Genomic DNA, 12,570 nt, shown 5'->3' with positions numbered 1-12,570 from the left:
AGAAAAGAACCAGACAGGTAAATGAGAAGACTTTTTAAATAAATGAGTTGTAGCAAATTAGAATTTACCTCATTTATTAGGTGACGGAAGCAGAATCAGTCATGACATTCAAAAAAGTGAAAACAGAATTGAAGGACTATTTTCACTACCCTTACTGAAAGCCAGAACAGGAATGATGAACACATTGACCTCCATTCAGTTCATAAGTCTCATGCCTTTAAACACTTCATGAGGAAAGTGAGACCACACATCTCATAGCAAGTCACTTCGCACTATATACCAGTGACTGTCTCCAGTGATCCATGTGTTAAACTGATAAAGTTTCCTGACAATGCCACTGTTATCGGACTAATCACCAGAGGTGACAAATCCTAAGTGTCACGAGGAAGTAAGCAGGCTAGTGTCCTGTTATAATCACAACAGCTTGGAGATGAATGCCCTCAAAACCATGGAGATGCATATTGACTTCAGGAGAAAGGTGTCTCCTCTCAACTCACTCATCATTAACAACTCTAAAGTTAGCATTGTTTCACCATTCAGTTTTCTGGGGATCATTATTCCATAGGACCTCAGGTGAGGGAAATGGATCTCTTTTATTTACAAAATGGCTCGGCAATGGATGAAACCGCGACAGTTGAAAAATCCCATTTTCTGCAGAACGTACTAGTGCAATTCTACATGGCATTATAGAGAACATCTTCACATCAGCCAGTAGTCTGGTTTGGTGCAGCATCCTCTCAAAACTTACAAAATCTACAGTGAACTGTCAGGTCAGAAGAAAAGGTCACTGGCTGCAGCCTACCATCACTGCAGGATTTGTATGTGTCCAGGACAAAGGAACATTAGTGCATTGTGTCTCAAACAGAGAAAACAACCCAAGGGACCTATAAAAGTGGTGACAAGTTTTCAGATAGTTCACTATGTCTGAATTCTGGCTGACTTCTTCCAACATTTTAGTTTTTGTTTCACATTCCAGCTTCCTCTGCCTCAGAACTGGCCCGTTCTGTAGTGGGGTGGGGGGGGGGTCTTCATCTTAAAACTCATTTTTTCACTCTCCACGGACACTTTCTGTTCTACTGGACATTCTTAATTTTTTTCTTTTGGCTTTAGTTCTCTGCAGCAGTACCAACTTGCATTTCACAGCCTTTGTGTGCCCACTGTTCTTTTTTCCTCTCCCTCTCTAACTTCTTTCATTAATCTACCAACCAGACAACTTCACTTCAGTTCTGTATGTCGCACTGCAGAATATGCCAATCCAAAGCTTTTGATTTTCCTGCAAAAACTCTGAAGGCTCCAGAGATTTATCCAGCCAGACACCAACCTTCTGGTCAGTTGCCTGAATGTTAGAATCAGTTTTAAGGACTTCACTGGACAGTTTTCTGTTAACTTGCGACAAATATTCTACAATTTGTCAGGGAATGAAGCATTACTGTCCCAGTATCCATGCTAGTCTATGTGATCCACCTGGAACAATAAAACACCAGCCTAACACCATCTGCACCAGCAGTCAGTGCATGGTAATGTTACAGAAGCTAAACAGACTTCCCAGATGGGTGAACTGGCAAAAGGCACACTATCCTTATAAATTGAAAAAAGAGCACAGCACTCACACCCTTCAGCCAGTCCACCATTTCATTACATTAGAGCTGATCTGCATCTAACTCAATTTAAACCATTGATCTGTAACTCTTCATGGTATTTCCCAGGAAAGAAAACTAACAACCTTAGTTTTAACATTTTCAATTGACCATGAAAAAATGTCATTTTTAGATGGATGTGTCCACAACCTCTAAGTATCTTTCTGTGAATTAGTGTTTTTTGACAATGGCTTAGGAAGGTACTAGATTCAGTGACCAGTCTGATCTGACGTCCAAGATGACATTAAGGCATCAATCTGTAATTCGGACATCTACCATCATGAAATGCTTTGAGAGGCTGGTCATGGCACCCATTAATTCCGGTCTTCTAGACAACTTCAACCCACAAGACCAAAATACCTATGACCAAAATAGTATACACCATCTTCCTGGCCCTACATTCATTTCTGAAGAATCTGGACAGTAAAGACACCAACATTGGACTATTGTTTATTGACTACAGCTCCATCTTCAAAATTATAATTCCAAAAGAACTCATCTCCAAACTCCTAGTCCTTGGACTTAATACGTCTGGCACAATTATTCTCAGCACTTGTACCTCCCAAGGCTGCGTCCTCAGCCCCCATTCTACTCTTCACACACTCGCTACTGGTGACCAGATTCTGCTATAACTCTTGTCTACAAGTTTGTAAATGATGCCACTGCAGTGGGCAGTATCTCAATTAATGATGAGTCAGAGAACAGTTGGGAGAAATAGAACCTAGAGACATGGTGTCATGATAACAACTTTCCCATCAGTGTCAGCAAAACAAAACAGCTGATCATTGACTTCAAGAAAGGAGAGGCTGGGTCCTATTCTTGCTTATGTCCACGGTGCTAAGGTCGAGAGGGTTGAGAGCTCTAAGTTCCTAGCATCACTAATAACAATTCCTGATCCAACCATGTCAACACCACAGCCAGGAAAGCACACCAGTGCCTTTTTTCCCCATAATGCTGGAGAAATTTGGCATGTTCCTTTTGACCTCACTATTTTTAATTGCTGCACCATGGAAAGGATCCTATCCAGATGCATCACAGCTTGGTATGAGAACTGCTCTGCCCACCATCACAAGAGGCTGCAGAGAATGCTGGACACAGTTCAGTACATCATGGAAACAAGACTCCCCTCTATAGACTCAGTGCACAATTCTGTTTACAGTAAAGTATCAGGCATAACAAAAGACCCCATCCACCCTAGACATCCTTTCCTCTCCCTCTCACACTGGACAAGTACTACCAGGCTCAGGATAGCTTAGCCCACTGTTATAAGACCATTGAATGGTTTTCTAGTACAATAACATGGAACTTCTGATTTCACAACCCACTTTATTATGACCTTGCATCTCATTGTCCACCTGCACTGCACTTTCTCTGTAACCATAACATTTTATTCTGAAGTCTGCCATTTTTTTTTACCTTGCACTACCTCAATGAACTACTGTAATAAATTGATCTGTATGAAAAGTACACAAGACAAGTCACCTTGGTACACGTGACAATAATAAACTAACTTACCAACCTTTGTTCCCACTTCTGATTTGCAGTCCAGCATCTGCTTCTTGTTGGTACTCACAATGACATTCAGCACTTGGAGAAATGTTGAGTAATCATATTCCCTCATATATCACACCTTCCTCGGCAGTTTGACCCTATCATCAAATATCAGCCCATTTTCTCTCAGGCAATCAAAGGCCTAATCTCCTCTGGAGATCTTCTCTCCATGGCTTCCATCACCTCAGTTCCCCAATCATAAACAGTCCACTTCTATCTCCAGCTCTGTCCACAAGGAAGCACCCCCATCACTTTGGCCAGGAGGCAAGAAGTACTGCATTATTGATGCACTGACTTATAGAAGAAGATGGAATCAAAGAGCCAAGAATCAAGAAAGAAAAAAGAAATAACATTTGTAAATAATCTTTCAGTTCTCGGGGTGCTCTTAGGTATTTAAACATATCTTGGTCAGTGGTCAGTGTTGTAAAGTGAGCAACCTGGCAGACATATCTGTACACAGCTTATTTCCACAAACAGCAATGTACCAAGTAACTACTTGATCCATTTTAGTGGTATTTGTTAAGGAAATGTTTTTGATAAAAGACTTCCCTCCTTTTCTTGAATGGTGGCATGAGATTTTTTGCATCCTTAGAAGAGCAAATGGAGCCTCAATTTAATTTCTTCAAAATATAATATCCCTGCCATTGCAGCACTCCCTCAGTACTCATTCAAGATCATGGAAGTTTGGGGAAAGAGTGGAAGTTAAGGACATTGAAACAAGTATCGAGTTTAAATCTATCCCAAGTTCCCCGTTTTCCTGTCTGAGAATTCTCCTTATAAAACAAATGTTTTATTACATAAAGCATTAAAAATTGAATGTTTAATAAATTATGCAAGTAGAATTCACGCTGATAAAATTACATTATGTGGCTGCCTGTGTTGTGTGATTCTTTTTAAGCTGCTTGTACAGTGCATCAAACAACACCCAAGAGGTACTGAGTAACCCTGCACATACACAGCCATAATAGAACGTATTCACTGTTTGAACTCCAAAAGATACTTTCCTTTTATTAGGACAGGAGAGAAAATCCTGGCCTCAAACAAGTGTTACCCCTAGCAACAACAAACCACCATAAATAGAAGGCTGAGAAAAATATTCTCAAGCTTTTGGTTTTTTCTCTTTCTTCTCCAGCTCATTGATTCATTTCTGTTGCTACTGAATTATTTTTCTTTCCTCCTCTTGTCTGTCTTGTTCCTTTTTTTACTTCTCAAGCTCTCTTCTCTCTCACTTTTTCTTTACTTTTCCTTTGCTTTATTTCTCCATTCATCCATTTCTGCCCAATTTTTTTTATTTGTATTTTTTCTCATCTGCTTTCTTGCTTTTATTCTTGTCTTCCTCATTCACTTTTCCTGTCTTATTCGCTCTTTTCTCTCATACTGTTTTCTCTACTTTCTTTCATCTTCACTTATATCTGCCTCACACTTCTTTCTCCCTTCACTATTTCTTTGTACCTTCTTTTTTCTTTATCTCTTAAATCTTTTATTCTCCCTATTTTTATTTTCACCGAGGTGATAAAAAGCTGCTTTCACATATAACTCCATTATTGCAATTCTGTCCTTCCAATTCTCTTTCTCTCTCTTCAGAATCAGAAAGTCTTTATTATTTGTTCATTTTACTTAAAGAGAAAAAAATGTTTAGTTTTTCTACTCAAAGGTTTATTTTCAGAATCCCTGTGGTTGCAGCCATGGCAACAGGATCAGAACCAATCATTACGTGCCACATTAACCTGTAGTAAACTCCACTATCTTTTGATGCTATTATTGGACCTGTTCTTCATTTTCCAATTTTCTTCTAACCTTCGCTCCTTAAGACTCTAACTCTTGATGATTCAGTCAACCTTTCAAGGTCTCACTGTGTTTGTTACAAGTCTCAAAACTATGCACCAGCAGAGCATACAACAATATATTGCATCACATTCAAGTCTAGTCCTTTTTTCAACTGACATTTGCATAAGCCACTGTGGAGCCGCAGTGACTGACTGATGATAATGAGCAGGAATCTTGACTGTTATTGCCCCTCTCCAGAAAAGTTGCAGTCATTTCAGAACCTTGACTTGTGCTGTGGCAGACATCAGCATACTCAGCATCATCCAACTGTCTCATTGTTTTCAATCCCCTCCATGGTTTTGGCTCACTACATCTCAGCAACCTCTCCCAGATCTACAACCTTTGAGAATATCTCTACTGCCCCTCTCTCCCCACCCACCCTAAATGCCCCGGTAAATCTAGCCCTGTGATCATCTTCAGATTTAACTTGCTTTAACTTAACTTGTCCTAAGCACAAGAATTTCCTCCAAAAAAAAGTCTGTCCCTCTCACTCTCTCCCTCTCTCTCTCACTTTTTAAAGATGCTTCTCAAAACCCATCTCATTAATCAAACTTCTGGTCATCTGTCTTACTATCTCTATAATTGTGCATTACCATGGACATTTAACTATAAGAGTATAGACCATAAAACCACAATACATAGAAGCAGACTTATGCCATTTGGCCTATCGAGTCTGCTCCACCATTCCATCATGGCTGATCCATTTCCCTCTCAACTCTATTCTCCGGCCTTCTCCCTGTAACCTTTCAACCCTGACTTAACAAAAATCTTTCAATTTCTGCCTTAAATATACCCAATGACCTTGCCTCTACAGCCACCTGTGGCAACAGATTCTACATATTCACTATCCTCTGGCAAAAGAAATTTCCTCATCTCTGTTCCAAGTGACATTCCTCAGTTCTGCGCTGTACCCTCTGGTCCTAGACTCCCCCACCACAGGAAACATCCTCTCCACATCCACTCTATCTTGGCCTTCAATGTTCAATACATTTCAATGAGATCCCTCTTCATTCTTCTAAACTTCAGTGAGTACATGTTCAGAGCCATCAAAAGCACTCCTTACCTTTTATTCTTGGATTCATTCTTGTGAATTCCTCTGGACTCTCTCCTATACCAGCACACCTTTTCTTAGATAAGGGGCCCAAAATTGCTCACAATACTCCAAGTGTGATCTGACAAATGCCTTATACTAAAGATACTATGTTAAGGGTACAACAGAAGCACAAGATGTTTTTGAGAACCTGAATTCCTATAAAAGTTAGCAGCTTCAGGAGTAGAGAGGAAATTGGCAAAACAATAATTACTATGTTATCAGACCCTTTCTGTATTACACTTTGTAATTCCCTTCCATGTATACATTATTCAACAAATTGAATAACACAGCAGTGACAATGAAATCTTACTGTGTAGCAACAAGGGATTATTATAATTAGTATTCCAATTACAAAGTTACTATGGAAATTTATAGTTGCATTAAATCTTAGACCATGTTTCTGCATCAGTCATCCTTACCTCAAAGATGCTCTTCGACCTTAACACCTGCTATGAATTATGTAAAGGAATGCAGTAGTGAAAGATCCCATTCTGCCCCAGTTAAGTTTGTGCTTTTATGGATTTATGAGACACACAAGTCTATTCCTATTTCATGTACTATCCGTCATGTCAGTTCTTCAGCATTGCCTTTAATGAACTGTTTTTCGGTTTACGTATTATAAACTTGGCATATTGCTGTTACGCTCTTCCCCTCGTGAGAGTACCACTGCAGCATCACTGGAGACATAGTTACAAGAAAACCTGTCACTTCAACAGTCTAACAATGGGGCAATCTTGTCTATCCAAGCTGACCTTTCACCTCCCTTTTACAGCCAAATCCAGATCCTTTGACTCCCTTTGGTGTCCCAAAACTTGTGAAATTTGGCCTTGATGATATTCAGTAGCTGAACATCCACATCCCCTCAGAGTAGAGAATTCCAATGAATCACATCATACAAGTGAAGAATTTCTTTTTATCTTAGTCCCTCATGGTGATCTAAACTATATCTTCTTGTTTTAGACCTGCCAGTCAGAGAAAACACTATCTCAGCATTTATCCTGAGAAACCTCTCTTAAAATTCTGGATATTTCAATAAGAGCATCTCTCTTGCTATGAACCCACTTGCTCTACTTCACTGCAAGGTTGCGTTTCACCATGGGATATTGACGAATAAATACATATACGGAAATTGTTTCCGATCATGCTGAGCATCTTTTTTAAACTTCCTCTCTGTGGTGAACTACATATACCTGTCTGGACACGCCCCCTGCTGACTGCTCCTGTGGCTCCTCCCACAGACCCCTGTATAAAGACGATCAAGGCCTGAGCCCAGCATCTCAGTCTCCAGGATGTAGTATGGTGGTCAGTCACTGCTTGTTCCTTCTTCCAGTCAATAAAAGCCGATATCTCGCCTTACGTCTCAGAGTGAGTTATTGATGGTGCATCACTCTCTCTCTCTCCCTTCCCCCATCCCACTTTCACTCTGCCTCCTCTTCCAGCTGCCTATCACCTCTCTCATGATTCTGCCTTCTTCTACTACCCATAGTGCTTTCCCCTTACATTCCTTCTTCACCTCCTGCCTATCACCTCCCTGCTTCCCCTCCCCCACCCCTTGATCTTTCCGCTGATTGATTTATCACCTGGAATCTTCCCCCCTCCCCCCACCTTCTTTATAGGGTCCCTGCCCCCTCCTTTAGTCCTAACGAAGGGTCTCGGCCCGAAACGTTTCTGCTCATTTCCATGGATGCTGCTCAACCTGCTGAGTCCCTCCAGCTTGTTTCTACATGTTGATTTTTTTTAAACTGCTCTCGTCCTTCTGGTGAAGATACTTAAACAATACTGCAGGGTGGGCAGGTCCAAGATTTAAAGCCAGAAAATGCAATGCAAGAGCATTATACTCCTAAATCAGAAAAATATGCAACTTGAAAGGGGCTCTTCAGATGGCAGTGTCCCCAAGCACTCAGTACCTCAGTTCCTCTTTTTGGTATAGATCACAGGTTTCAGAGTTACTGTTGGAATAGCCTACACAAGATGCGGCAGTGAATTTTGAAGTTAACCATACTGCAGACACAGTGTACCAGCAGCAGAATAATTCATGTTTAGGGTGAGGGGTAATGGCACTAAACAAGTTGGCTGCTTTGTCCTGGACGGTGTTGAGCTGGGCATTTCTGACAAGTATCTTGCAGATGGTGGCAGGAAGTGGGCTGTAGCATAGGCAACATTTCACCTCATCATGTAGCCATAACGTTAAGATTAGATGAACATCTACTCAATGGTGACTAGCAAGACTGAAAAACTTTGAAATGCTGTCTGAATAATGTCAATGTTTTCTGACTCAAATATTGCCCTCCTCAAGGCCCATCTTCAAATGGTGCTGAGTTTCAATAGAGACCAAGCATTTGAAAGAGGCCACACAAGTTTACAGCATAAGGCATGCTTGCCTTTATGAGAGAAGGCACTGAGTATAAGAGCTCATTTTTAGTTGCACACAACTTAGCATAGGCTGCATCTGGATATTGCATTCAAATCTGGTGGCCCCATTAAAGGAAGGATGTGGGGGTGATGGAGAGGATTCAAAAAAGATTTACAAGAGGTTTAGAATACATGTGATATAAGGAGAGGTTGGACAAACTATGGTTGTTTTCTCTGGAGTGACGGAGGCTGTGGGGAGACAGAAGTTTATAAAAATTATGAGAGGCATAGATAGAGTAGACTCTGGTATCATTTTCCCAGTCTGTTACAAGAGGGCATGTATTTAAGATGAGGGGAAAAAGTTCAAAGGAATGTGCAGGATCATTTTTTTTTCACACAGGTGGTAAATGTGCTACTGAGGACAGGGGTGGCAAACCTTTGACACATGTGCCAGCCCTCAATTCTTCAAATCACACCCATAATAAAAAAATAATTATAATAAGTTTGGTGCCAGCCAGACGATTGCGAGAATCTGTGGCACAGGGTGATACGTTTTGAAATCCTCACAGACCATGTGTACACATCAGTATTTGGATAACGATTTGGGCCATTTGCCATTGTTTCTCTCTATTTTTTCTTCTGTCGCTTGTGAGTGAACAGTGGGTATTCAGTGAAAATAGCAGTAAGTACTGTATGTAGTTTAGTGCCTCCCATGAATATTTAATTTCATGTTCATATTTCTCATGTTATATGAGGTACAAAACAATACTGTTTAGAAATGTTGTTATTTTTAATTGTCTTTAAAAGATTAACATAAAAAATTTTGAATAGGTGTACTGAAATGCCTCATTTATTTCAGTATGTCTTTGTTACACTTTTAATAATAGTAAAGCAATGAATAAATGTAAATAATCAAAAGAATTCATCCTTTTTCCTTTAAAAAAGTCCATAATTATTGTTACTAGTTCATTAATCAATGATAGTCTCTGTTCAAAATTATCAAGGCACGCAAGCGAATATTTTACAAGATTATCAACCAATTTGGGTATACGCTCTCAAAACTGTTCGCCACCCCTGGTTTAAGAGGCTCTTAGACAAGCAATGAAAATGCAGATAATGAAGAGGTATGGATCATATGCAGGCAGAAGAGACTAGGTGAAATAGTTTAATGAATTTGCCACAAGAACATGGGCTGAAGGGCCTGTTGCTGTGGCGTATTGTTCTATGTTCTATATAAATATAGTTGACTTTGTTTACTTAAGTATTGTACCACTGGAGACTAACAATATTGGATGCTAGGCAGTATTATGTGCCACGCAATTTAGGGCAAGGAATGAGGAGAAATATTGCACTCCAATATTCTCTATCACAGCAGATCATGGATACCCAGTTGATGAGTGTTGCAAAACTGGATTTTTGGCCAGTAAGAGAACCATGGGGAAATGAATAGAAAAGGAAAACAGAACTGAGGTGAAAGTGAGGCTGTAATATCTTTTAAAGGTCAAAGCATGTTTGAAGATTCATACCGCCTGCTCTTTCTTACGCTTTGATAGTGGAGATAATTTCATCTGGGCATGATGTTATTGTTACTATTTTAAGGTCATGCATTGTGTCCTTAATTTTAAATATTCAGATCACAGCTTCCTTTGTCCGTGCATATAAATTGCCTGTATAAACTGTAATTACATTATCTTGCCCACAAGCGGGAGGGTGTAATAACAACATGAATAGACTACATAGACAGTCTCTAATATAAAGTTGGATCTAAGAATATATCATGTATAGAATTGATGGGAAATGTGTGCAGACATAATTTTGTAATATATTATTGTAGAAAGAGATATATGGTGTTTATTAATAGTAATATTTAACAGCTTTGCATCTTGCCCTGCAGTGAGCTTGGGCTTATCTTGGCAAAATACTGCAGATGTTTGCAATCTAAAATATAAACTAAATACGTCACTATATCTCAGCAGGTCAAGTAAAACCTGTAAAGGATGAAAGAGACAGAGTCATAACTTTGGGTGGATAACCTTTCTGATGAGAGGTTATCAACCTAAAGCATTCTCTCTCCACTAAAAGTGCTTGACCTGTTGAGCATTGGTAACATTTTCTGTTTAACTCCATCATGATGTCAGCTCAAACATGAGTACTAGCCTCCGCAGTATCCGAGACAGCTTCAAGCAGCGGTGCCTCAGAAAGGTGGCGTCCATTATTAAGGACCCCCATCACCCAGGATATACCCTCTTCTCATTGTTACCATCAGGAAGGAGGTATAGAAGACTGAAGGCACACACTCAGTGATTCAGAAACAGTTTCTTTTCCTCTGCTATCCAATTTCTAAACCGACATTGAACCCATGAACAGTAACTACCTCACTTTTTTATTATTTGTTTTTGCATTATTTTTAATTTATTTAGTATACATATATACTTTCTGTAAATAATTTATTTTTTATGTATTCATCATGCATTGCATTGTACTGTTGCTACCAAGTTAACAAATTTTATGACAAACGCCAGTGATATTAAACTGATTCTGATTAATTTTTAGATTACAGTGATGAAGCAAATGTTATTATGCCAGCAAATGCATTTTGAGAGCCTACCAACCTGCTGGTAGGTTTTGAAGCATCGTACTAAATTATCATTAAAACTCAGAGATGAGCAAATAAACTAATTCATTGGTTAGGTCTTCCAAAAGGACAATAACCTTGTCGTGGTTTGGAGGCTTGTGTGCTCCAATGACCTGGAGAGCTACACTGGCTGGAGTCAGGACTTCATGCTTTGGCTCTTGTTAGGGTCACATGCCAAGCAGGTCAAAGGGTAGAGACCAAAGAGTGATCCACCAGTCCTCCAGGTTTGGGGGTTCAGCTCAGGATTCAACCCAGACTGATAAAACAGAATTGGTACAGAAACAGCAATGTAGAATCCTTCTACATCTGAGTGTGAATGTATTCCTGAATCTCCACCTGGGACTTGCATGATTGACGGTAGTGAAAACAGAGAGGAAGTTTCTGACATGATGAAGGAAGCCCTGAACACCGCCAGAGATGGAGGAGCTTCATTGCTGCCCTAAATGCCAGCAGTGTAATGGGCAGTAAATAAGGAATAGGCTGGGTGGTGGGGCAGTTCATCCTTCATATCTCAATTTGAATCAAGTTCAGATGGAACAAATGAATGTATCTTACTTCGATTCATCCTTTGGGCCCAGCATAAAATAAATCTGCGACAGACACAACCTTATAGAATAAGAATATTTGCCAAGAGTTCTTGGCTAACAGCTATTCTCAAGCAACTTCACTAATATCAATTAGCTGGTCAATTTTAAAATACTGTCCCAAAGAGCCTTCTGCAAGCCAATTGGCTGTCACACTACATTAAAACAGTGACTGCATTTCAAAAATAGTTCTGGTTGTGAAGCGCTTTGGGAAAACTTGCGGCAGTGAAAAAAGCTGCTCCAAGGTCTTTCTTCTTGCTCGGTCCTGACTGTACAAAGTAGGCATCAAAAACGTCCCCAAAAATGATACCAACTAAATCATGTCCTCAGAAAGAGCCGAGAATGGAAATCGTAAAAATGTCAAAGCTATTTCTGATCTTGAAGATGAGCATTCTGTCCATGCAGAATTACTGTGCAAATCAGCTGCTCTGTGCCTGATGTGTAGTCCATTGTTCAATGCCCTATATAAATACCTTTGCTTTTTGATTCGGAGGTTGCAAAACATGAGCTGATAGGTTCCTAAAATTGTCAAACTAGCAATAAAATATGCGAGCACCCAGAGTGGCATTTTTTAACTGAGGGGGAGAAAAATCACCTAATTCCTTGAATAGCTTGTCTCCGATTGAGCACCAAATTCAAACAGAAAACATGAATAAATTAAAAGCAGTGAACTATTAAGCGGGTTGGCTGGTCATGTGCTTATTTAAATAATGCAGTCTGTGATTAATCTGGCGATTACATTGAATCACTGACAGTCACTCAATATCCTCAATAAATCAGCCCAACTATATTAATCAAATATTATGTTGAGGCACTTATGGAATGATTATCCTTAATACCATAGGCTGTGGGGGTTGACCCAATTTATGATGATTGTGTAACCTTGGGAGG

The 12,570-nt window shown here is 39.8% G+C and overlaps 1 protein-coding gene across 4 annotated transcripts in view; it reads right to left on the bottom strand.

Moving 5' to 3' along the window:
* Positions 1-12,570, bottom strand: part of camta1a (calmodulin binding transcription activator 1a) — a 1,215,621-nt gene that overhangs the window by 493,344 nt on the left and 709,707 nt on the right. The gene's annotated exons all lie outside the window — the stretch shown is intronic.

The sequence above is a fragment of the Hypanus sabinus genome, chromosome 27 (genome assembly GCF_030144855.1).
Source record: "Hypanus sabinus isolate sHypSab1 chromosome 27, sHypSab1.hap1, whole genome shotgun sequence".
Taxonomy (NCBI): domain Eukaryota; kingdom Metazoa; phylum Chordata; class Chondrichthyes; order Myliobatiformes; family Dasyatidae; genus Hypanus; species Hypanus sabinus.
Note: the sequence above shows the minus strand (reverse complement) of the source record. Positions and strands in the feature narration are given on the sequence as shown.